Source organism: Loxodonta africana, chromosome 23 (assembly GCF_030014295.1).
Source record: "Loxodonta africana isolate mLoxAfr1 chromosome 23, mLoxAfr1.hap2, whole genome shotgun sequence".
Taxonomy (NCBI): Eukaryota; Metazoa; Chordata; class Mammalia; order Proboscidea; family Elephantidae; genus Loxodonta; species Loxodonta africana.
Window position 1 is genome coordinate 28448103 of NC_087364.1, and position 23509 is coordinate 28471611.

General features: G+C 41.2%; 1 pseudogene; it reads right to left on the bottom strand.

The window, feature by feature from the left end:
• Window positions 1-8402: 8402 nt before the first annotated feature.
• Window positions 8403-9403, bottom strand: LOC135228546 (BUD13 homolog; annotated as a pseudogene).
• Window positions 9404-23509: the final 14106 nt, after the last annotated feature.

Genomic DNA, 23509 nt, shown 5'->3' on the forward strand with positions numbered 1-23509 from the left:
ATTAATTTCACTCAGCATAATGCCTTCCAGGTTCCTCCATGTTATGAAATGTTTCACAGATTCGTCACTGTTCTTTATCGATGAGTAGTATTCCATTGTGTGAATATACCATAATTCATTTAACCATTCATCCGTTGATGGACACCTTTGTTGCTTCCAGCTTTTTGCTATTGTAAACAGAGCTGCAATAAACATGGGAGTGCATGTAGCTGTTCGTGTGAAGGCTCTTATTTCTCTAGGGTATATCCCAAGGAGTGGGATTTCTGGGTTGTATGGTAGTTCTATTTCTAACTTTTTAAGAAAACGCCAGATAGCTTTCCAAAGTGGTTGTACCATCATAACCCTATCTTCTGTTTGCTTTTAAGAATCTTTTAGAGAAACAATTTGGAATATTTTTTGGTTTTTTTAAGCCTTGTTATGCCAATCAAAATAAACAATTCATCCTTTTTCTAGTATACTTTTCAAATAGACCAATTTATATCAAAGCTTCTCAAAATAGCTACCGAAAGCTCAAATCACCTATAGTGAAATTATACTATCTAGAAAAATGCATTTTTCTGGAAGAAGAAAAAACTGAGACTTAAGATGGCCCCATAAAAAGCTGTCAACAGTCAGTCATGGCATCCAACTTGAAGGCAGACATAAAACTCAGACAGAACACTCTCTCTGTATCAAAGCTGAAACTCTCAAGAAAAACCTCATCCAGTGTCTTAGGCTGGGTTCTCTAGAGAAGCAGAACCAGTAAAGCATATAAATATATATAACCAACAACCAACCCATTTCCGTCGAGTCAATTCTGACTCATAGCGACCTTATAGAACAGAGTAGAACTGCCCCATAGGGTTTCCAAGGAGCACCTGGTAGATTTGAACTGCTGACTTTTTGGTTAGCAGCCATAACTCTTTACCACTATGCCATCAGAGTTTCCATAAATATACATAGAGAGAGGGATTTATATCAAGGAAATGGCCCACATGATTATAGAGGCTGAAATGTCCCAAGTCTATGGGTCAGGATAGAGGCTTCTCCTGATTCATGTAGCCACAGGGGCTGGTGAACCCAAGATTGGCAGGTCAGAGAGCAGAGCTCTTGCTCACAAGCTGCAAAGGTCGATGAATCAGCAGACAAGACCACAGGTAAGCTGTAGCTCAAGTCCCAAGAACTGGGGGTCAGATGAACAGGAACCAGTTGCAGGATCCAGCACAAGCAAAAAGCCCCCAAGCCTAGCCAGAATGTCTGCTTATATTCGATGCAGGCCACACGCCCATGGAAACTCCCTTTCAACTGATTGGTTACTCACAACAGATCCCATCATGGGGGTGATCATACATCAAATCTCAACAGGGACATGATCACAACATTATACAACTGTCAAAACACTGAGAATCATGGCCCAGCCAAGTTGACACACAAGCTTAACTGTCACAACCAGTTTTAGTGGTGACTCACTGCAAAATTTATCCCTGTGGATGCCATTTTCGGTGAGAACCAAAAACTCACCTGTCTGTGGGGCCAGCTTGACCTACAGGCTTATGGGGGGTCTATGCCTGTGCTCTACCTTATGATTTTCCTCTTATGATGATGAGCAACAGCATAACACTCTTAAAATATCACAACACAAAACAAGGCAACACAAACACGCAAAAGAGTAGGTACTACAATTTCAAGCTGTTTTCAGTAAGGTTGACCCATTTAAGCAGAAAAACAAGTTCCATATAAAGCTTATTAACTTGCAAGTGTCTGAGATGGAGGTATCTCAGACCCTTTGATGAAACCTTTGATGAGCACCAAACTGAAGTTCCCCAAAGAGAAAAGAAAAACAAATGGGAACTAATTTCGTTAAGGTAGAAGAGAAAGACAAAGCAGATAGGAACTCATTTCCCAAAAGTGATCACTGATATTCCAAAGTACTTCTGGTATTTATATTCAGCTTACAGCAGTTTTGAACATGAACTCCAAGCTGGCATCTTGGTAGATGGGAGTTGAAGGACAAGCAGTTCTTTAGAATTAGGGAGATCCCAAGCTTACAAGATTTACCTTAAATGAGTGCAATAAAACCTACAGAATCAATAATGTAATTTTGGACTAATTGGGAGCCTGGGGACTAGGACCCTGAAGTCAGGATCAAGTACCAATTCTAAATAACTGACCAACTAAGCCTTGCATTTGTAAAGCCAGCCTGACCACAGACTAGGGACTAGAGCTCTGAATCAATCTAGAGTCAAATGCCAGTTTTAAATTACTAGCCCACTAGCCTTGACTCAGAAGCTTATAAGTTCAGGTGCTTGACACGAACACAGATACGAAGAGACCCACCATGCTTTTGGAAATGGTAAGAAAGACAGAGAAAACAAAGGGTTCAGTGGGATGCCATACCATAAAATTCTTAGTAGGGAGCCTGCCACAAGGTATGGTTCAGTGCAGATTTTTCATCTTAAAAAATGTTATGAGATTCCTGTGTAACAACCATAAGAATCCTAGTTTCTAAAGATACCAGGGAAAGATTAGTCCAAAGGACTAATGGACCACAACTACCACGGCCTCCGCCAGACTGAGTCCAGTGCAACTACATGGTACCCAGGTACCACCACTGACTGCTCTGACAGGGATCACAATAGACTGGCCCAGACAGAACTGGAGAAAAATATGGAACAAAGTTATAACTCACAAAAAAAGACCAGATTTACTGGTCTGACAGAGACTAGAGAAACCCCAAAAGTATGGCCCCCGGACACTCTTTTAGCTCAGTAACGAAGTTACTCCTGAGGTTCATCCTTCAGCCAAAGATAGACAGGCACATAAAACAAAACCAGACTAAAGGAGCACACCAGCCCAGGGGCAAGGACGAGAAGGCAGGAGGGGACAGAAAAGCTGGTAATAGGAAACCCAAGGTTGAGAAGAGAGAGTGTTGACATGTTGTGGGATTGTTAACCAATGTCATAAAACAATATGTGTGCTAACTGTTTAATGAGAAACTAGTTTGTTCTAAAGTACGATTAAAAAAAAAACAAACATTTTTCACCCATTAATTTTCGAAAGCAAAAGAAAATCCTAGTTTCATTCTTTCTGAACCTAGTTCATCCTGCCAGCTAGAGACCTAGTGTCCTACAGCTTCCAATTAACTCCAGTTAAGCAGAGAGCTGCAATGCAAAAGATGGAGCTCAAGACCTGAGAGTTCTTGGCACGGCCCTGAAGAAACTGGAGTGAAGCACGGAGCAAAAAGGAACCCTGTATGAGCCCAGTTTCTGATTTCCTCCAAGGATTTGACTGTGTGGGAGGATGCCTTTGAATCCCACGCCTAACACCATTTTCTGTTAAAACAAAAATCATATTAAGCCAATAAAGTGTTTTTACACAAATAACAGGTGTGTTATCATTTTTTTTGCCAACTGCACTCTCCTTCAGCTAGATACTTTCATAAACGCACTATGCTAATTTTTTTCTACATGTAGCACAGCACATATGATGGTTAAGATTGTGTGTCAACTTGGCTGGGCCATGATTCTCAGTGTTTTGGCAGTTTTATAGTGTTGTGATCCCTTTCTGTTGAAATTTGATATGTGATCACCCCCGTGATGGAATCTGCTGAGTGGTACCAGCGGGGGTATGGCCTGTGGTGGCTCACTACCCCGTCAGCCTTCATCTCTCTGCCTTCCGCTACCTACTTCCTTCCTGCTCAACTTGCAAAGGTCGTTGGCTTGTTCTGGATCCAGCAGCTGTCTCTTGTCTGAACTCTGGTTCTTGGGACTTGAGCAAGCACTTACTTGTCCATGTTGGGATTCGTCGATCTTCACAGCCTGCAAGCAAGAGTCCTGCTCCCTGACTTGCCTATCTTGGGTTTGCCCCCGCAGTTACATGACTCAGGAGAAACCTTGCAGTCTTCCCTTTTGACCTTGGGAATTCCTTGACCATCACAGCCTGTGAATGGGAGCCCTGCTCTCTGACCTGCTCATCTTGGGTTCACCAGCTTCTGCGGCTCCATTAATTGGGAAAGGCCTATATCGTGATCCAAGTACTTGGGACATTCCAACCCCAACAATTGCGTGAGCTGTTTCCTAGATATAAATCTGTCTATATGTATTTATATGCTTTATTGGTTTTGCTTCTCTAGAGAACTCAGACTAAGACAGCACACTTACTAAAATACCCCCCTGGGGAGGGTGAGGTTAGCCAAATAAATAGAGTGTGCATGATTTGCGTAAAAATATGTTAATAGAAATTGATTGAAGTTTATTTAATATACAATTTGCAGATGAGGGTAACATTTTGACTAGGAAGTCAAAAATGTTCCAAAGATGAGAGATCCTCCAAAGACTCTTATACCCCATCTTATCAATATTCCCACGGAAAAAGGCCAGGAACAGTGTTTATATAAAAACAATTTACCCTAAAACACAGCTTCTAGTCCGACCTTGGAGTTTCTATTTCCCAGAAACAGGCTGAATTTCTCAAAAGAGCCCAATGCCCAAAGCAAAATGATCTTTATTAATTAGCAAGACTACTGTTTGACTTAAAGGTGACTTCCGGAAGACCAGTCTGCTCAAGGCTCAATATTCAAAAAATCACCTTTAGGGCAATGGCCTGGGTGGGTCTCAATAAGTCCATGGACCCCATAAATCTGGGATTCCAGGAAAATTAAAATTATTTCTCAGATATTTCTTCTTTGGAACATTTTTGACTCCCTAGTCAGTGTTACCCCAATTTGCAATCCATGTATTAAATAAACTTCGATTTCTATTATTGGCTTAATATGATTTTTGTCTTAACAGATCAAATGATACACTGCATGTAAGGTACTTAGCTAAGTGTCAGGCTTCTTGTAATCATCTTAAAATATTACTTCTTATCATCAAATCATTTTTCCTTGGGTAAGTCACATAACTGCTCCCGCCTCTGTTTCTTTATCTGCAAAATGACAGGGTAGGACCAAATTACTTCTGAAGTTATTCTAACTCTCGAGGCTTTTTCTTATGTGATTTTAATGTCAACACTCCCTTTTAAGTCAGTGTTAAACACACTCATACATTTCCAAAAGGCTTATATAAGAGATCTACAACACTGGGCCCTGGGAACATGGGACAGGGTTCAAAGCAGCTTTAATGGAACATGAATGTATCTGAGAAGCGATTTTTGTGGAATATATCTTCTAAAGTTACTTAAATGTCTACAGAAAATAAAAAATTTATTTTTCATCTATTTACCTGATGTAATATAATTGTTGATCAGTTTTTATGTTGAGAAACTTCTTCAAATCTTGCTCTCACAGGATGCATGCCAGAACAGACCGATGAAAAATAAATCATGTAATTTTTTTTAATAAAACCCCATATCTTAGTTGGCAACAAAAATAGTAATAGTTTACACCAAATGATGCTTTTGAAAACCCCAGTCAACACCCTTCTTCCCCTTCTTTGTCTTGCTAACCACAAGCTTGTTTTGAACAACATTTTTCAGGAAGCCTCAGCAGGTAGTGGCTCCATTCACTGAACTACCCCAAGCTACACCTTGAAACATGCGCAGATTAAAGAGATCACCTCTGTCAGCTCACCCCGGACCGATTGTCACCAGAAAGAATGATATTTCCCAGGCCATGATTTCACCTGATTCTATTTTAGAAGCAAGGGGTCCCACTACACGCACATCTGATGCAAGATGATTTAATATCCGGACCTCCAATTATGGGCATGGGAGGGCTAAGGGCAGAGAGTTCGGGTGCCAAACCCAACCCCTGATGCCATTGGAAACAAAAGCTCCCCAGCCCCGTTAGACGGTGAGCACATGGCCTCATGGTCGCTAAACACCACATTGCTCCTTGTCTGCGCAGACAATAAATTTCCACTTTCTGTGTCCCTTGCAACTGGTGGTGTGGAGTCCGTCTTATTTTGATCGGCTAATAGGACAGGACAAGAACCCTCGTTCGGTTACACTTTGAAGCTTATACATGTGTTCATGCCTATGACATTATTTAATACTTGCAAAAACCTGAAAAATGCTGAATCTGCAGTTGAGGAAACTGAGGACTGGCGACTTGCTTAAAACTAGCACTTGTCAGCTAGATCAGATCCCAAACCTGATTCCCTAGTGTTTCTCAACAGTTCATTTTGAAAAGGGAAATGCATTCTTCCTCAAAATAATTAATCCTCTGTGGAACGCAGGGCCTGGCCGCCATGCAGAGGTGGTACGAGAAGTGGGGAAAGGTTTCTGGAGGGGAAGGGTCTTTGAGGGGGAAGGGTCTCTGGATGTGAAAGGGTCCCTGGAGGGGAAGGGTACCATCGCCCTTTGGCAGGTGCAGGCAGGAGGCTTCGGTGGAGTGACCTCAGCCCCCACCCACAACTCTAGGTCAACGTCCCAGGTGTCTATCAGCCTTTAACACTGAAGGGATTTTCTTTCTTAATTGCCCCGTCCATGCCCACGACCTCTTTGGAAACTAAAGAGCACTGCACTGGCGCAGGACTTGGCGGCCCACAGGCCCTGCTTCTCACACCTGCCCTCCCTGCCACACGCAGTGTGAGCACCAGTGGACCAGCGAGCCTGTTAGGACAATTGCTCTAATTTTATTTATCTTCTTAGAGAACAAGAAAGAAGAGTAATAGGGCAGGATTGCCCTAAAAGACAAAAATGCACAGCAGGGCGAGTGTGATTCATAAGAAGGAAAACTATAATCCCGTGTGTTTATCTTCTTGGGTGTTCCCATTGTTCTGACTGTACTAGGATAAAAGTCTCCCCACCCTCTTCTCTTTGATCTGCCTTGTTTTGTTATAATCCAGATATCCGGCTGTTCTTTCTCATTCAATGTGTTTTTTTTCATCTTTTCCTGGGGGTTAATCTCAGTTAAGCAGTGTGTTTTATTGTGTGTCTTAAGGTTGTTTATTGTGGCTGGCACCTGTGTGAAGAAGACAACGTTTCCCTTTTCTACACAAAATTATTATGAAGGATGTTGGAATCAGGATATTTTGGTTCAAATCCCAGATCTGCCACTTGTTCTGTAACATTTGGCAAGTCATCTGTTATGGATTGAACTGTGTCCCCCAAAGATAAATTCTGTAAATCCTAACCTTTATGTCTGTGGTCAAAACCCTGGTGGTGTAGTGGTTAAGTGCTATAGCTGCTAATCAAAAGGTCAGCAGTTCAAGTCCACCAGGCACTCCTTGGAAACTCTACGGGGCAGTTCTACTCTGTCCTGTAGGGTCGCTATGAGTCGGAATTGACTCTGTGGCAACGAGTTTGGTTTTTGGTTATGCCTGTGGTTATAATCCCATTTGGGAATTGGTTGTCTTTGTAATGTTAATGAGACAGAATTAGTGTAGGATGTATCTTGAATCAATCTCTTTAGAGATATAAAGGAGATTAAAAACAAGCTAGCAAGCAGAGATGGGGAAAGACACATGCCTAGTCACATGAAGATCACCCAGAAGCAGAAGCTCAGAAGAGACAAGGACCTTCCTCCAGAGCTGACAGAAAGAGAAACCCTTCCCTTAGAGCTAGCACCCTAAATTATGACATCTATCCTCCTTAACTGTGAGAAAATAAATTTCTGTTTGTTAAAGGTACCCATTTATGGTATTTCTGTTACAAGAGCACTGGGTAACTAAGAATTTGATACCAGGAGTGGGGTCTTGATTTTTAGCATAGACAACTGTAACAGCTGGATATCTGGCTGCCCTATGTCCACTACCACAACCCAGAGTTACCCCCACAGACTCAGAAAAGTTACATATCCAAAAAACTCCACTTGCAGACAAGTTCTTCCGCTGCCTTCTTGCTGGCAAGTCTGGCAAAACACTCCTGCTCATATCCATTGAATCTGTCCACTCTGTCCCAGTGATATCCTGGCCAGATATTGAATCTCTTGGGAGGCTGTGCTGGGCCACTATAACGAGGTATCACTTTCTTATTCTTGTTCTCCTTGGCCTTATTCTTTTTGATGAAGTTGACAATGAAGTCTCTGTCTCTTTCTTGTTCTCTCAACGTCGGATTCAGGTCTTAATCAATATAGTGGGCCAGAGGCTTTTGCATCTTCTTCATTGCATCCTCCACATTGTGTTGCTGTTGCCAGCTCTGGGCAAGCCCTTTTCCCTACTGGACATTCAGCTCATCTCTCTCCATGTCCTTCTCTGATTTTCTTCTTTGCCCTAAACATTTCAGTTTCAAGTTCCTCTTACAATCAGACTTATCTCAGAATATGGTTTCAGTATACTAGAATTCAGCTTCAAACTTCATGGTATCTTGGTCTCATTTATTGAGTTCCTGCTGCTCTTGCTGTGTATCAGTTAACACCAACTCAGTTTTGGCCTCAGAAAACATGTGTGCAGCTTTCTTTCCAGGAGGCTGACTCCTTTGAGGTAGAGACAGATCAGAATCAGATTTGTTCCTCTGTTTCTTTTTGGTGGAGAAAGGTCAGAATCAGAGCTCCAGTGTCAAGGTCTATTCCATGGAAGTGACAAATCTGAACCAGAATCTTGGTGCCCTGGACTTTGTTTAGGTTTATGCCATGAAGGAGAAAGATTTGAATCAGAGGCTTTCTGGCTGTCACTTGTGTAGGAAGAAGACTCCAAGGTATGACTCTGATGTCTCCTAGGTGAATAGCTTAAATGAAATTTCCTATGGCTGAGGGAAGAGTCTTTAGAATCATGCTGCTTCTTATTCACAAAATGGGATTCTTCTTGCTTTTTTCACAGAGGAGGCAGTTCTAAGGCATACTCATGTTTGCTTTTCTTTAGAAGTGATAAATGAGAGGGTCCTGGTCTCTTCCAATGTGGAGAAGACTTGCTAGAGGCTCTTTCTGGGGATTTACTGCTTTTGGTTCTGGGCAAGAGGGACATTAGTAAGCAAATTGGGGGAATCATGACAAAGCCCTTCTGGGAGGAGATATGTCTGAGGAATTGTGATGGGCCCTCCTAGGAGGGGATGGATCTGGTGAGTCACAATGAGCTTTCCTAGGAGATACATCTGAAAAATTGTGAGGCTTTCTGGATGGAGAAGGATCAAGGGAATCATGACAGGACCTCTTGGCTGGTGAAGCATCTGAGGAATCATGACGAACCCTCCTGGGGGGAGGTGGATCAGGGGAGCCATGGCAGACCCTCCTAGGAGGAGATTGATCTGGGGAGTCATGACAAACCCTCCTAGGAAAAGAAGAATTTGAGAAGTCATGATGGACCCTCCTAGGAGGAGATGAATACGAGGAGTCATGACAAACCCTCTTAAGAAGAAAAGAATTTGAGGACTCATGATGTACTTTTCTGGGAGGAGAATGCCTATGTGAGGCTAGGTCTTCATTGTGGCCTCCCAGAGGCTTCCATTTGGCACTGTAACAAAAGACTTCTATCTGCTTTATCTCTTCTGGATATTCATCCACAGACTCAGTCACACAATTGTGGAGGCTGGCAAGTCCCAAATCCATGGGTCAGGCATCAGACTGGAGGCTTCTCCTGACTCACATGGTTGTAGGGGCTGATGAACTCCAAATCAGCAGGTAAGGAGGAAGGCTGCTGTCTCACACCCAAAGAACCAGAGGATGACAAGTCAGATACAGGATCCAGAGAGAGTTTGCCAGAGCATCCATATATATTGGATGCAGGCCATACCTCCAAGGAAACTGATTGGCTTTCAACTGATTGGCTTTCAGCTGATTGGCTGCTTATGCCAGATCACAAGGTGGAGGATGATTATATAATATCTGCCAAACCACTGAGAATCATGGCCTAGTCAAGTTGACACATAACCTTAACCATCATATCATCTTATTTTCAGAATTCTGTGCTTGTCTATATTTATCTTAACAGATTTTTAAAATCCTCTTAAGGATCTCTGGGTTCTCAGTTCAGTTGACAGGTATTTAATGAACACCTGCTATGTGACTGGCACTATCCCAGGATAGACGTCCTTCCTTTATTCAATAAATAGTTTTCTGTGCACCTTCTATGTGCCAGGGTTGTGCTTTGTGTTGGGGATTCCCATGAAGAAGGCAGACATGCTTGTTACCTCCTGGGACTCACAGTGGAGTAAAGCATTCAGACAATTATAATACAATCGTCTAAACGGGAAGGTGCAGTGCCTCAGAGAGCAACTATGAGAGTGTCTAAAGGAGTACCTACAGGAGTACCTGGTTCAGACTGGGGAGGTCAGAGAAGGCTGCCCAGAGGAAATGGGAAGTGATGCCTGTTCTGAGACCTAAATGACAGTAGAAAATGGCCAGATAACTAGAGTGTGGGAGGTGAGGTGAGGGAGGGAGGGAGAGGAGGAGAGGGTGCGTTGCAGTATGGCTGGAGCATAAAATGCCTGAAGGACACCTGAGGCTGCATATAGGCAGGGGCGGGATCATGAAGGACTTTTTGAGTCTTATTAAGGAAACTGGGCTTTATTCTGTGGGCAGGACACTACTGAATTCAAACTGAATCATAGATTCATATAATTCAAAACTATCAAGAAACTCCAGAGATAATCTGGTATGGAGCTTTTGAGCAGTTAAAGTATTTTTAGCCCCGTTTTACAGATGGGGTGGATCGTTCATCTGAGGGAGCATGAGTAACCTGCCCAGTGTCACAGTGAGAAAGTACTGCCATGAAAACAAGAACTCAGTTCTCCTGTCTCTCAGGATGGAGTGGGTCACTCAACTGCCACCTATTTTTTTTCCCACGTTGTTTCTAGTGCAATGTCTTGCTTTGGGAGGGAATTCTTTTTGTAGAGATAAAAAAAAAACCTGTTGCCATCGAGTTAATTTCGACTCATAGTGATGCTATAGGGCAGAGTAGAACTGCCCCACAGAGTTTCCAAGGAGCACCTGGTAGATTCAAACTGGGGACCTTTTGTTTAACAGCCATAGCTCTTAACCACTAGGCTACCAGCATTTCATTAATGGACATAGTGATATGTAATTTAAGCATGTCAGTTAAAAAAACACTAAGAGAATGAGAAAGCCACAATAGCTAGGAAGAGATCAAAGATGCCAAATAGTGCTTCTTCCAACATTTAGAACTGTTTTAGAATTTATTTAATAACCCTCACTATAAAACACAGTTCTAGTCTTTAACTTCCCTTTTCCTGGACTTAATCCTCCGCACTCAACTCTTATGTTGAACAAAACTAGTGCTGCATCAAGGAACGCGGAATCCCGAGGGGTTACATGTGAAAGGTGGGGCTGTGTGCCCCCTTGTGGTCAGAGCCTTGCCGCCAGACTGCTTTGATTAGGCAAATGCCTTCGGTTGGAACAAGGAACAAGCTGCATAGCAGAAGCATTTTCAAAGTGATAAAAATGTTCAAATGAGTCGTGTGGTTTATAACTCCTAGGAAACCCTTTCAAAACGGAATTTATTTCTAGTACGGTACTAGTTTCTGCTTGAGTTGTTCATATGATAGCAAAAATTGTGATTTATAGTAGAGCAGCAGGCCTCAAGGTGTGATCTGGGGATTTCGGGGATTCACAAGGTCCCCTTTTCCAACTACTTATCTGGATGAAGATGGACTTCCTTCACAGATTTTACCTAAAACAACATATTGCAACAGATCTAATGTGGAAGCAGAAATAATCCAGCTGTCTTGTTTTAAACCAGAGGTTAAAGGAGTTTAATACAAAATGTAAAATACTGCCACTCATCACACTTTTTTAAAAAAGATATTTTACATGAAACATTATTTATGTTAACATGTAATAAGTTTATTGTTGCTATTTTTAATTAATAAATATTTTAAAATTTTCTTAGTTTTAATTTCTAATATAATAAATATTAATGGATATAACCCTTTTCTATATACCTGAAACAAAAATACACAGAAAGTTTTTTGGGGCCCTCAATAATTTTTAAGGGTGTGTGGTAGAATGAATTACTTAATATGGCCCTTCTAGCCATGGTCTTTGTGACTCACACAATGATCGAGTGGTACTATGCAAGTAAGTTATATGGCAACTGTGATCATTGGGTTTATGTGTCAACTTGGCTAAGCCACAATTCCCAGTATTGTATGGCTGTCCTCCATTTCATGTGTTGTAAATCCTAACTTCTACATGTTAATGAGGCAGGATTGGTATAGGGTATATTTTGAGTCACAGCCTTGCAGCAGAATGTGACTCAAGTCCCACCCTTACTCAAGTTACGTCCTTCCCTGGAGTGTGGCCTGCATCCAAGGTATATATGTGGGTGCTCTGGCGGGGCTCTCTCTCTCTGCGTCTGTATCCCGCATATAGTTCATGATCATCTAACCTCCAATTCTTGGGACTTGAGCCAGAGGCCTGCTGTTTGACCTCCTGATTCTGGGATTCACTGGCCTCTGCAGCCCCATGGGCTGGTGGTCTGATGGTCTGGTCTGATTCAACAGCTTCTGCAATCTTGTGAGCCAGCAGCCTGTGGCCTCACCTACTGGTTTGGGTAGAGGATCAGCAAAAATGAGGGAAAACCCTCCAGGAGATGGCATCATGGATTGAATCATGTCCCCCCAAAATATCTGTCGACTTGGCTAGGTCATGATTCCCTTATGTGATTGTATGATTGTCTACCATCTTATCACCTGTGTGATTTTCCTATGTGTTGTAAATATCATCACTATGACGTAATAAAATGGATTGGCGGCAATTATACTGTTGAGGTCTACAAGATTAGGTGGTGTCTTAAGCCAATCTCTTTGAGATATAAAAGAGAGAAGCAAGCAGAAAGATGTGGAGACTTCATACCACCAAGAAAGCAGTGCTGGGAGCAGAGCATGTCTTTTGGACCTGAGGTTCCTGTGTTGAGATGCTCCCAGACCAAGAAAAGACTGATGACAAGGACCTTCCTCCAGAACCAACAGAGAGAGAAAGCCTTCCCTTGGAGCCGATGCCCTGAATTGGGACTTGTAGCCTACTTGACTGTGAGAGAATAAACTTCTCTTTGTTAAAGCCGTCCACTTGTGGTATTTCTCTATAGCAGCACTAGATGACAAAGACAGATGGATTGACACAATAGCCACAATAATGGAGTCAAACATACCAACCATCGTGACGATGGTCCTGGACTGGTCAACATTTTGTTCTGTTGTATGTAACGTAGGAACCCTGGTGGCGCAGCAGTTAAGTGCTTGGCTGCTAACCGAAAGGTCTGCAGTTAGTACCCACCAGCCACTCTGCAGGAGAACGATATGGCAGTTTGCTTCCGCAAAGATTTACAGCCTTGGAAACCATACAGGGGCTGTTCTACTGTGTCCTCTAGGGTTGCTATGAGTTGGAATCTACTGGATGGAGTGGGTTTGGGTTTTTGGTACATAAGGTCACCATGAATGGAACCCACTCAAGGGCACCTGTGATGGTTAAGGTTATGTGTCAACTTGACTGGGCCATGATCCTCAGTGGTTTGGCAGTTATGATGTAGTATGGCAGTTAGATAATGATGTAATCACTTTCATGATAAGATCTGAGATAGTACAATCACCTCCATGATGAGATCTGCTATCAGTAGTCAATCAGTTGAAAGGGAGCTTCCTGCGGGCATGAACTGCATCCAATATATAAGGACTTTCTGGTAAAACTCACTGTTTTTTTGTTCTGCTCAGATCCTGCATTTGGCTGGGCATTATCTGATCTCCAGTTCTTAGGACTTAAGCTAGCAGCCTGCTGTCTTCTCTGCTAATCTTGGATTCGTCAGCCTCCACAGTCTGTGAGCCAGCAGCTTGCTATCTGACCTGCCAATCTTGGGTTCATCAGTCCCTGCAGCTACATGAGTGAGGAGAAGACCACATATTGCATGATTCTATTTACATGAAATGTTTAGAAGAGGTAAATCTATAGAGATAGAAAGCAGATTAGTGGTTTCTTGGTGGGTAATGGTAAATGGACATGAGAGATATTGCGATGATGAGATTCTAAAACTGGATTATGGAAAGAGTTGTACAACATGGTAAGCTTACTTAAAAGGATTGAATGGTACACTTCTTGAGTGTAAATTTTATGATATATGAATAATTTAGATTTTACCTCAATAAAGTTTAAAAACAAAGTAAATATGTTACATAAAAATTAATAATCACTAATTTCTCCTTTCATATCTAAAATGTTCAGTGGGTAAGCTTGAACCATGTACAATTTTAAACAAATTTCTTTAAGGATAGAGATTTCATTGTGTTCTGAGACATTGAGAGGGCCTGAATACAGGACTCAGTAAATAAGAATATTTTGAATAATAGAAAAGAATTAGCAGCCCCATCCCCCTCAGCTTTGGGCTGCAGACCCATCCCCCTAGCATGCCTTAAAGGCAGCTCCACACTCTGGAACCAAGGTGGTGAAGATGACTCTTTGAAACCTACAAGGATGTGGTCCCACCCTTTGAGATCCAGGAGACCGTCGTCCCACATGTTGACACTGTGAGGCCCTGTTTCCCATACTCCTTCAAATAGTTCTGCTGATTTTTGAGCTGCTTCAGGAATGGCCCTTTTCTTTTCTTGTGGATGTAGCTCCTTTGACCTGTTTCCTGCCTATAGAATTTCATGAGGCAGAGAGTTCTTTTCCTTCCATTCTTTCTCTGTTACCTTCAACCTAAATTGATGGATTTTCTGCTGTGGTAGTTGGTTAGATCCAGTAGTCACAGGCTTAATCTCTTTAACAAAAGATTACATAGCCACATCCTTGGTGAACATTCTAGGATGTGTTTGTAACAGAATTTGCCAAATCTTTAAGCTCTGTTTTCATTTTGCACTGTTCATTTCTAAGTCTATCTCTTTCCTCTCACATTTTAATTTTACTATAAGATCTTGCTTAGAAATCTCATCAGCCATATCCAAGTTCATCCCTTACCAGTTCTACCTTCCTTCAAACATTTGAACATAATTCATACAACTCTTTTGCCACTGCATAAAATGCATTGCCCTTCTTCCATTGTCCAATCACATGTTCACCATTTTCTTTTAAAGCTTTGCCAGAAACACATTTAACGTCCACGTTTCTATCAACTTTCCATTGCTGATGCCATGTGTATTCTCTAAGATGATGGAGAATTTCTCTGTAGCTCTCCTTACTTTCTTCTGAGCCCTCACCAGAATCACTTTTGATGTACGTAATTCTACCAATAGTCTTTTCAAGGCAATCTAAGCTTTTACTATTAGGCACCTTAAAACTTTTCCAGCCTCTACCCATTACCCAATTCCAAAAGCACTTCCACATTTTAGGTATTTATTGGAGAAATACCCCACTCTCAGTTCCAAATTCTGTCTTAGTTATCCAGTGATCTAGTTATCTTAGTTATTTCTGCTACAACAGAAACACCACAAGTGGATGGTTTTCACAAACTGAAATTTATTTTCTCACAATTTAGGAGGCTAGAAGTCTTAATTCAGAGTGAAGGCTCTAGGGAAAGGCTTTCTTTCTCTGTCAGCTCTGGAGGAAGGGCCTTGTCTCTTCTGAGCTGATCCTGGATGATCTTCATGTGGTTTGGCATCTCTCTTCCCCTGTCTCTGCTTCTTTCTCTTGTTTAATCTCTTTTATATCTCAAAAGAAATTGATGTTAAACACACCCTACACTAATCCTGTCTTATTAACAACAAAGACAACTCTATCCCAAATGGGATTATAACCATAGACACAGCAATTAGGATTTATAACGCATATTTTTCGGGGACACAATTCAATCCATAACAGGAGTGGAATTGCAGTGTAATAAGGTAAATTTGTCTAGCTTTTTAGAAAGCTGCCAAACTGTTTTCCAAAGTGGCTGTATCTTTCATAATTTTTAATTCATTATATTAATAGCTTTAATTACAATCCTCACAGCCTCCTAACTTTACAAATCAGATCGCTGTATTCAGTAACAACCAAACCAGCCAATTTTCAATGCAAATTATAGTTTGTGATGAGAAAGGATGTGGATTGAAATAGATGTATCTGAATTATATGACAAGGAATTGTCAGGTTTATGACAGTATAATGGGGGTATGTGGGAATGGGGATGCTTTATCCATAAAAATTGCACTCTAGGGGCCCGTGTTCTTCATGTTTTCTTCCCCAGCTATAGTCCTTTCACCTCCCAGCTATGCTGCAGTCAGTGAAGGTCAGTCCCTGTGAACACGGCTGCAGCGTGATGGACACTCCCTGTTGTCACTTCCTGGTCTTCGTCTCTGATGCTCAGCCTCAAGGTCAACTCTGCCTATTCTGTTTGAGTGAAGAGCTGTGACACTTTTTGAGCGGCCAAAGGAATAAGGTAAAGTGTTCTTTTTTTTGACTTAGGTCTACTCTTCCGGCCAAAATTGCTCTTTGCAGAGCCATCTCCCTCCACCAATGGTTGATTTTCTGGTGGGCTCAGCAGAGGAAACCTATTTACTCTTTAGCCCTGCTCAACTCTCTATAGGCCTCCCTTCTTCTTCCTCATTCCTTCCATTCTGAGTCAATTCCTCCCTTCTTTACTACCTTCCTTCTTTCTTTCACAAACATGCATTGAGTGCCTACTACATACCAGGCACTGAGCAAGGAAGCAAGAAAACAAAATAACTAAGGTATAGTCCCCAACATCAGGATGCTCACTCTGTGGAGAAGACAAACACATAGACAAGTTATTTGGTGTCGTGGATTATATTGTATCCCCCCAAAATATCTGTCAACTTGGCTAGGCCAAGATTTCCAGTATTGTGTGATTGTCCACCGTTTTGTCATCTGGTGTGATTTTCCTATGTGTTGTAAATCCTATCACTATGATGTTAATGAGACGGATTAGTGGCAGTTATACTGATGAGATCTACAAGATAAGTGTCTTAAACCAATCTCTTTTGAGATATAAAAGAGAGAAGTGAGCAGAGAAACAGGCAGACCTCATACCACCAAGAAAGCAGTGCAGGAAGCAGAGGGCATTCTTTGGACCCAGGGTTTCTGTTCGGAGAAACTCCTAGTCCAGGGAAAGATTGATGAGAAGGACCTTCCTCCAGAGCAGACAGAGAGAGAAAGCCTACCCTTGGAGCTGCCACCCTGAATTTGAACTTCTATACTACTAGATTGTGAGAAAATAAATTTCCGTTTGTTAAAGCCATCCACATGTGGTAGTTCTGTTACAGCAGCACTAAATGACTAAGACATTTGTTTTTTTAATGTGATAAATTCTGCCGTCATGGAAGCAATGATTTTTTTTTACATTTTTATTTGCGTTTTAATTTTTAGTGGATGAATAATTGAATAATTTTATTAACATATACCAAAACCAAGCCCAGTGCCATCAAGTCCATTCTGACTCATAGAGGCCCTATAGGACAGAGTGTAACTGCCCCATAGAGTTTCCAAGGACTGCCTGGAGGATTCGAACTGCCGACCCTTTGGTTAGCAGCTGTAGCACTTAGCCACTATGCCACCAGGGTTTCCTGGTTTTGTATAAAAAAAAAAAAAAACACCCTTTATTATGGTGAGGAATTTCCCTTCTATTCCTGTTTTATTGAAAAAAAAAATTTTTTTATTTTAATCAGGAATGGGTGTTGGACTTTATCAAATGCCTTTTCTGGGTGGGTTGGGATGGTCATGTGATTCTTTTCTTTTGGTCTATTTATCAGGTGGATTATGCTGACTGATTTTCTAATGTTGAACCATCCTTGCTTACGTAGTATGAATCTCACTTGGTCATGGTGTATTATTTTATTTATGATATGATGCTGATATCTACTGGAAGTTTTGTTGAGAATTTTTGCATCTATATTCATGAAAGATATCGGTCTGTAATTTCCTTTTTTTTTATTTTTGTGGTGCCTTTGCCTGGCTTTGGTATCAGGGTTATGTTGGCTTTACAGAATGAATTCAGAAGTAATCCTTTCTTTTCTATGCTCTGAGAACAGTTTGAGTAGAACTGATATGAGCACCTCTCTGAATGTTTGGCAGAATTTTCTAGTGAAGTCATCTGGGCCAGGGCTTTTTTTGAGTAGAACTGGTGTGAGCTCTTCTCTGAATGGTAGAATTTTCTGGTGAAGCCATCTGTGCCAGGGCTTTTTTTTTTTTTTGCAGTTTCTTTATTACCTCTTCAGTTTCTTCTCTTGTTATGGGTGTGTTCAGATTTTCTATCTCAGCTTGTGTTAGTTTAGGTAGGTAGCGTGTTTCTAGAAATTTGTCCATTTCCTCTAGGTTCTCAAATTTGAGTATAATTTTTCAAAGTATTCCGTTACGATCTTTTTATTTCAGTTGAGTGTGTTGTAATGCCCCCCATCTCATTTCTTACTTAGGTTATTTGCTTTCTCTCCTGTTTTTCTTTTGTCAATTTGGCCAATGGTTTTGTTGATCTTTTCGAAGGACCAACTTTCGGTCTTATTGATTCTTTCTATTGTTTTTCTATTCTCTATTTCATTTATTTCTTCTCTGCTCTTTATTATGAAGCCCTGGTGGTGCAATGGCCAAGTGTTCCACTGCTAACCAAAAGGTCAATTTGTGCAGAGGTGGGGGGGGGGAAATCATCAACTAGATAGTAGACAAGGGTTAACTTTGGTGAAGGGAAGGAAAACACACAATACAGGGGAAGTCAGCACAACTGGACCAAAGCAAAAGTAAAGAAGTTTCCTAGACACAACCAAACACTTTGAGGGACAGAGTAGGAGGGGCCGGGGCCTGGAGACCATAGTTTCAGGGGATATCTAGGTCAATTGGCATAACATAGCTTATCAAAAAAATGTTCTACATCCCACTTTGGTGAGCAACACCTGGGATCTTAAAAGCCTGCAAGAGGCCGTCTAAGATACATCTATTGGTCTCATCCCAGCTGGAGCAAAGGAGAATGAAGAAAACCAAAGATGCAAGAGAAGGAGTAGTTCAGAGAACTAATGGACCACATCAACCACAGCCTCCACCAAACTGAGCTCAGAACAACTAGACGGTGCCTGGTTACCACCAGCAACTACTCGGGCAGGGATCACAATAGAGGGCCCTGGACAGTGCAAGAGAAAAATGTAGAACAGAATTTAAATTCATGTAAAAATACGACTTAATGATCTGACAGTAACTGGAGGGACCCCCAAAACTATGGCCCCCAGACACTCTGTTAACCCAGAACTGAAACTATTCTCAAAGCCCACTCTTCAGACCAAGATTAGACAGAACTATAAAACAAAAATAATACACGTGAGGAACATGCTTCTTAGTTCAGTCAGATATATGAGACCAAATGGGCAGCTCCTGTTCAAAAGCAGGATGAGGAGGCAGGAAGGGACAGAAATTGGTCGAATGGACACAGGCAATCCAGGGTGGAAAGGGGGAGCGTGCTGTCACATTGTGGGGATTGGAACCAATATCACAAAACAATATGTGTATGAATTTTTGAATCAGAAATTAACTTGAGCTGTAAAGTTTCACCTAAAGCACAATTAAAAAAAAAAAAAAAGGCCGACAGTTTGACTCCACTAGCTGTTCCTTGGAAACCCTTTGGAAATTATGGGGCAGTTATACTTTGTCATATAGGGTCGCTATGAGTTGGAATCGACTCAAAGGCAATGGGTAATGGGATAGTGTTTATTATTTCCATATTTCTGGTGGATTGTGGGCTCCTTTTGCTGTTTGCTACTTTTTTCAAGTTCTAGAGCTAGCCTTTGATTTTGGTCCATCCTTCTTTCTTGACCTGTGTATTTATTGCTATAAATTGACCTCTGAGCAATGCCTTTGCTGTGACGCAAAGGCTTCGGTCTGATGTGCTTTCATTCTCATTTAATTCTAGGTATTTTTTTCAATTCCATCTTTCATTTCTTCTATTATCCAGTTGTTTTTAAGGACGGTGTTACTCAATTTCTATGTATTAGAATTTTTTCCCCTGGTTTTCCTGTTATTCATTTCTACTTTTATGGCATTGTAATCAGAGAGAATGCTTTGTATTATTTTGGTATTTTGGATTCTATTGAGAGTTGCTTTGTGGCCTAAGATATGGTCTATTCTGGAGAATGCTCCATGTCTGTTGGAAAAGAATGTATACTTTTTTTTTTTTAATGCCTATCCATGTTAACTTATTTGTTTATTACCAAAGCAGGGGAGACAAACAAACACATTGCCACTGAGTTGATTCAGACTCATAGTGACCCTATAAGGCGGAGTAGAACTACTCTCTAGGATTTCCAAGGCTGTAAATCTATAAGGAAGCAGACTGCCACATCTTTCTCACAAGAAGCGGCTGGGAGGTTTGAGCTGCTGACCTTTCTGTTAGTAGCCAAGCAATTAACCATTGCGCCACCAGGAGTCTTCATTTTGTTTATTAGCTTCCTCATATCACCCAAATGATAAAATATAAAACAAGTGCCCACTGGTGTTAGGATTCTGAGATCAAATATGCTTGGAAAATGCCATATGTTTCTTATCCCTTTCTTTTTTTATTTTTCTTTTTATCCTGCTTTAAGTGAAATTTTGCAAATCAAGTCAGTCTTATACAAAAATTTATATACAGCTTGTATGTACTTCTAGTTATTCTCCCCCTAGTGAGACAGCACACTCCTTCTCTCCATCCTGTATTCTCCATGTCCATTCAGCCAGCTTCTGTTCCCCTCTGCCTTCTCACCTCCCCTCCAGACAGGAGCTGCCCACATAGTCTAATGTGTCTACTTGAGCCAAGAAGCTCACTCCTCACCAGTATCATTTTCTATCTTATAATCCAGTCCAATCCCTGTCTGAATAGTTGGCTTTCGGAATGCTTCCAGTCTTGGGCTAACAGCAGGTCTGGGAACCATGACCTCTGGGGTCTTTCTCGTCCCAGACTGGCCTTTTTACTAGAATTTGAGGTCTGCATGCCACTGCTCTCCTGCTCCACCAGGGATTCTTTGTTGTGTTCCCTGTCAGGGCAGTGATTGGTGGTAGCCAGGCAACATCTAGTTCTTCTGATCTCATTCTGATGGAGTCTCTGATTTATGTGGCCCTTTCTGTCTCTTGGGCTCATAATTACCTTGTGTCTTTGGTTCTCGTCGTTCTCCTTTGCTCCATGTGGGTTGAGACCAAGTGATGCATCTTAGATGGCCGCTTACTAGCATTTATGACCCCAGACGCCACTCTCCAAAGTGGGATGCAGAATGTTTTCTTAACAGATTTTATTATACCAATTGACATAGATGTCCCCTGAAACCATGGTCCCCAAACCCCCGCCCCTGCTATGCTGGCCTTGGCAAAGCATTCAGTTTATTCAGGAAACTTCGTTGCTTTTGGTTTAGTCCAGTTGTGCTGACCTCTCCTGTATCGTGTGTTGTCTTTCCTTTCACCTAAAATAGTTCTTGTCTACTATCTAACTAGTGAATACCTCTCTCCCTCACTCCCTCCCCACCCTTGTAACCATCAAAGAATATTTTCTTCTCTGTTTAAACTGTTTCTCCAGTTATTATAATAGTGGTCTTATACAACATTTGTCCTTTTGCAACTAATTTCACTCAGCATAATGCCTGCCAGATACCGCCATGTTTGGAAATGGCTCACGGATTCATCACTGTTCTTTATCGGTGGGTAGTATTCCATTGTGTGAATATACCATAATTTATTTATCCATTCATGCGTTGATGGGCACCTTGGTTGCTTCCATCTTTTTGATATTGTAAACAGTGCTGCAATGAACGTGGGTGTGCATATATCTGTTCGTGTAAAGGCTCTTATTTCTCTAGGATATATTCCAAGGAGTGAGATTGCTGGATGGTATGGTAGTGCTATTTCTAGCTTTTTAAGAAAGCGCCAAATCAATTTCCAAAGTGGTTGTACCATTTTACATTCCCACCAGCAGTGTATGTGTTCCAGTCTCTCCACAACCTCTCCAACATTTATTATTCTGTGTTTTTTGGATTAATGCCAGCGTTGTTGGAGTGAGATGGTATCTCATTGTAGTTTTGATTTGCATTTCTCTAATAACTAATGATCATGAGCATTTCCGCATGTATCTGTTAGGTGCCTGAATGTCTTCTTTGGTGAAGTGCCTGTTCATATCCTTTGCCCATTTTTTAATTGGGTTATTTGTCTTTTCGTTCTTGAGTTTTGCAGTATCATGTAGATTTTAGAGAATCAGACACTGATTGGAAATGTCACGGCTAAAAACTTTCTCCCAGTCTGTAGGTAATCTTTTTACTCTTTTGGTGAAGTCTTTGGATGAACATAGGTGTTTGATCTTTAGGAGCTCCCAGTTATCTAGTTTCTGGTGTTCGTGCATTGTTAGTAACATTTTATATACTGGTTATGCCATGTATTAGGGTTCCGAGCATTGTCCCTATTTTTTCTTCCATGATCTTTATCGTTTTAGATTTTATACTTAGATCTTTGATCCATTTTGAGTTAGTTTTTGTGCATGGTGTGAGGTATGGGTCTTGTGTCATTTCTTTGCAGATGGATATCCAGTTATGCCAGCACCATTTGTTAAACAGACTGTCTTTTCCCCATTTAACTGACTTTGGGCCTTTGTCAAATATCAGCTGCTCATATGGGGATGGATTTATGCCTGGATTCTCACTTCTGTTCCATTGATCTATGTATTTGTTGTTGTACCAGTACCAGGCTGTTCTGACTACTGTGGTGGTACAATAGGTTCTAAAATCAGGTAGTGCGAGGCCTCCCACTTTGTTTTTCTTTTTCAGCAATGCTTTACTTACTTGGGGCCTCTTTCCCTTCCGTATGAAGTTGTTGATTCGTTTCTCCATCTCATTAAAAAGTGTCATTGGAATTTTCGATTGGAATTGCGTTGTCTCTATAGATTGCTTTCCGTAGAATAGACATTTTTACAATGTTGAGTCTTCCTATCCATGAATAAGGTATGTTTTCCCACTTATGTAGGTCTCCTTTGGTTTCTTGCAGTAGTGTCTTGTAGTTTTCTTTGCATAGGTCTTTCACATCTCTGGTTAGACTTACTCCTAAGTATTTTTATCTTCTTGGGGCTACTGTAAATGGTATTGATTTGGTGATTTCCTCTTCGGCATTCTCTTTGTTGGTGTAGAGGAATCCAACTGATTCTTCTGTGTTTATCTTGTATCCTGATACTCTGCTGAACTCTTCTACTAGTTTCAGCAGTTTTCTTGAGGGTTCTTTAGGGTTTTCTATGTTTAAGATCATGTCATGTGCAAATAGAGATACTTTTACTTCTTCCTTACCAATCTGGATACCCTTTATTTCCTTATCTAGCCTAATTGCTCTGGTTAGGAACTCTAGCACGATATTGAATAAGAGTGGTGGTAAAACGCATCCTTGTCTGGTTCCCGTTCTCAAGGGGAATGCTTTCAGACTCTCTCCATTTAGGATGATGTCGCTGTTGGCTTTGCATAAATGCCCTTTATTATGTTAAGGAATTTTCCTTCTATCCCTATTTTGCTGAGAGTTTTTGTCCTGAATGGGTGTTAGACCTTGTCAAATGCCTTTTCTGCATGAACTGATAAGATCATGTGGTTCTTGTCTTTTGTTTTATTTATATGATGGGTTACATTCATTGTTTTTCTAATGTTGAACCATCCCTGCATATCTGGTATGAATCCCACTTGGTCATGGTGAATTATTTTTTTGATATGTTGTTGAATTCTATTGGCTAGAATTTTGTTGAGGATTTTTGCATCTAAGTTCATGAGGGATATTGGTCTATAATTTTCTTTTTTTGTGGTGCCT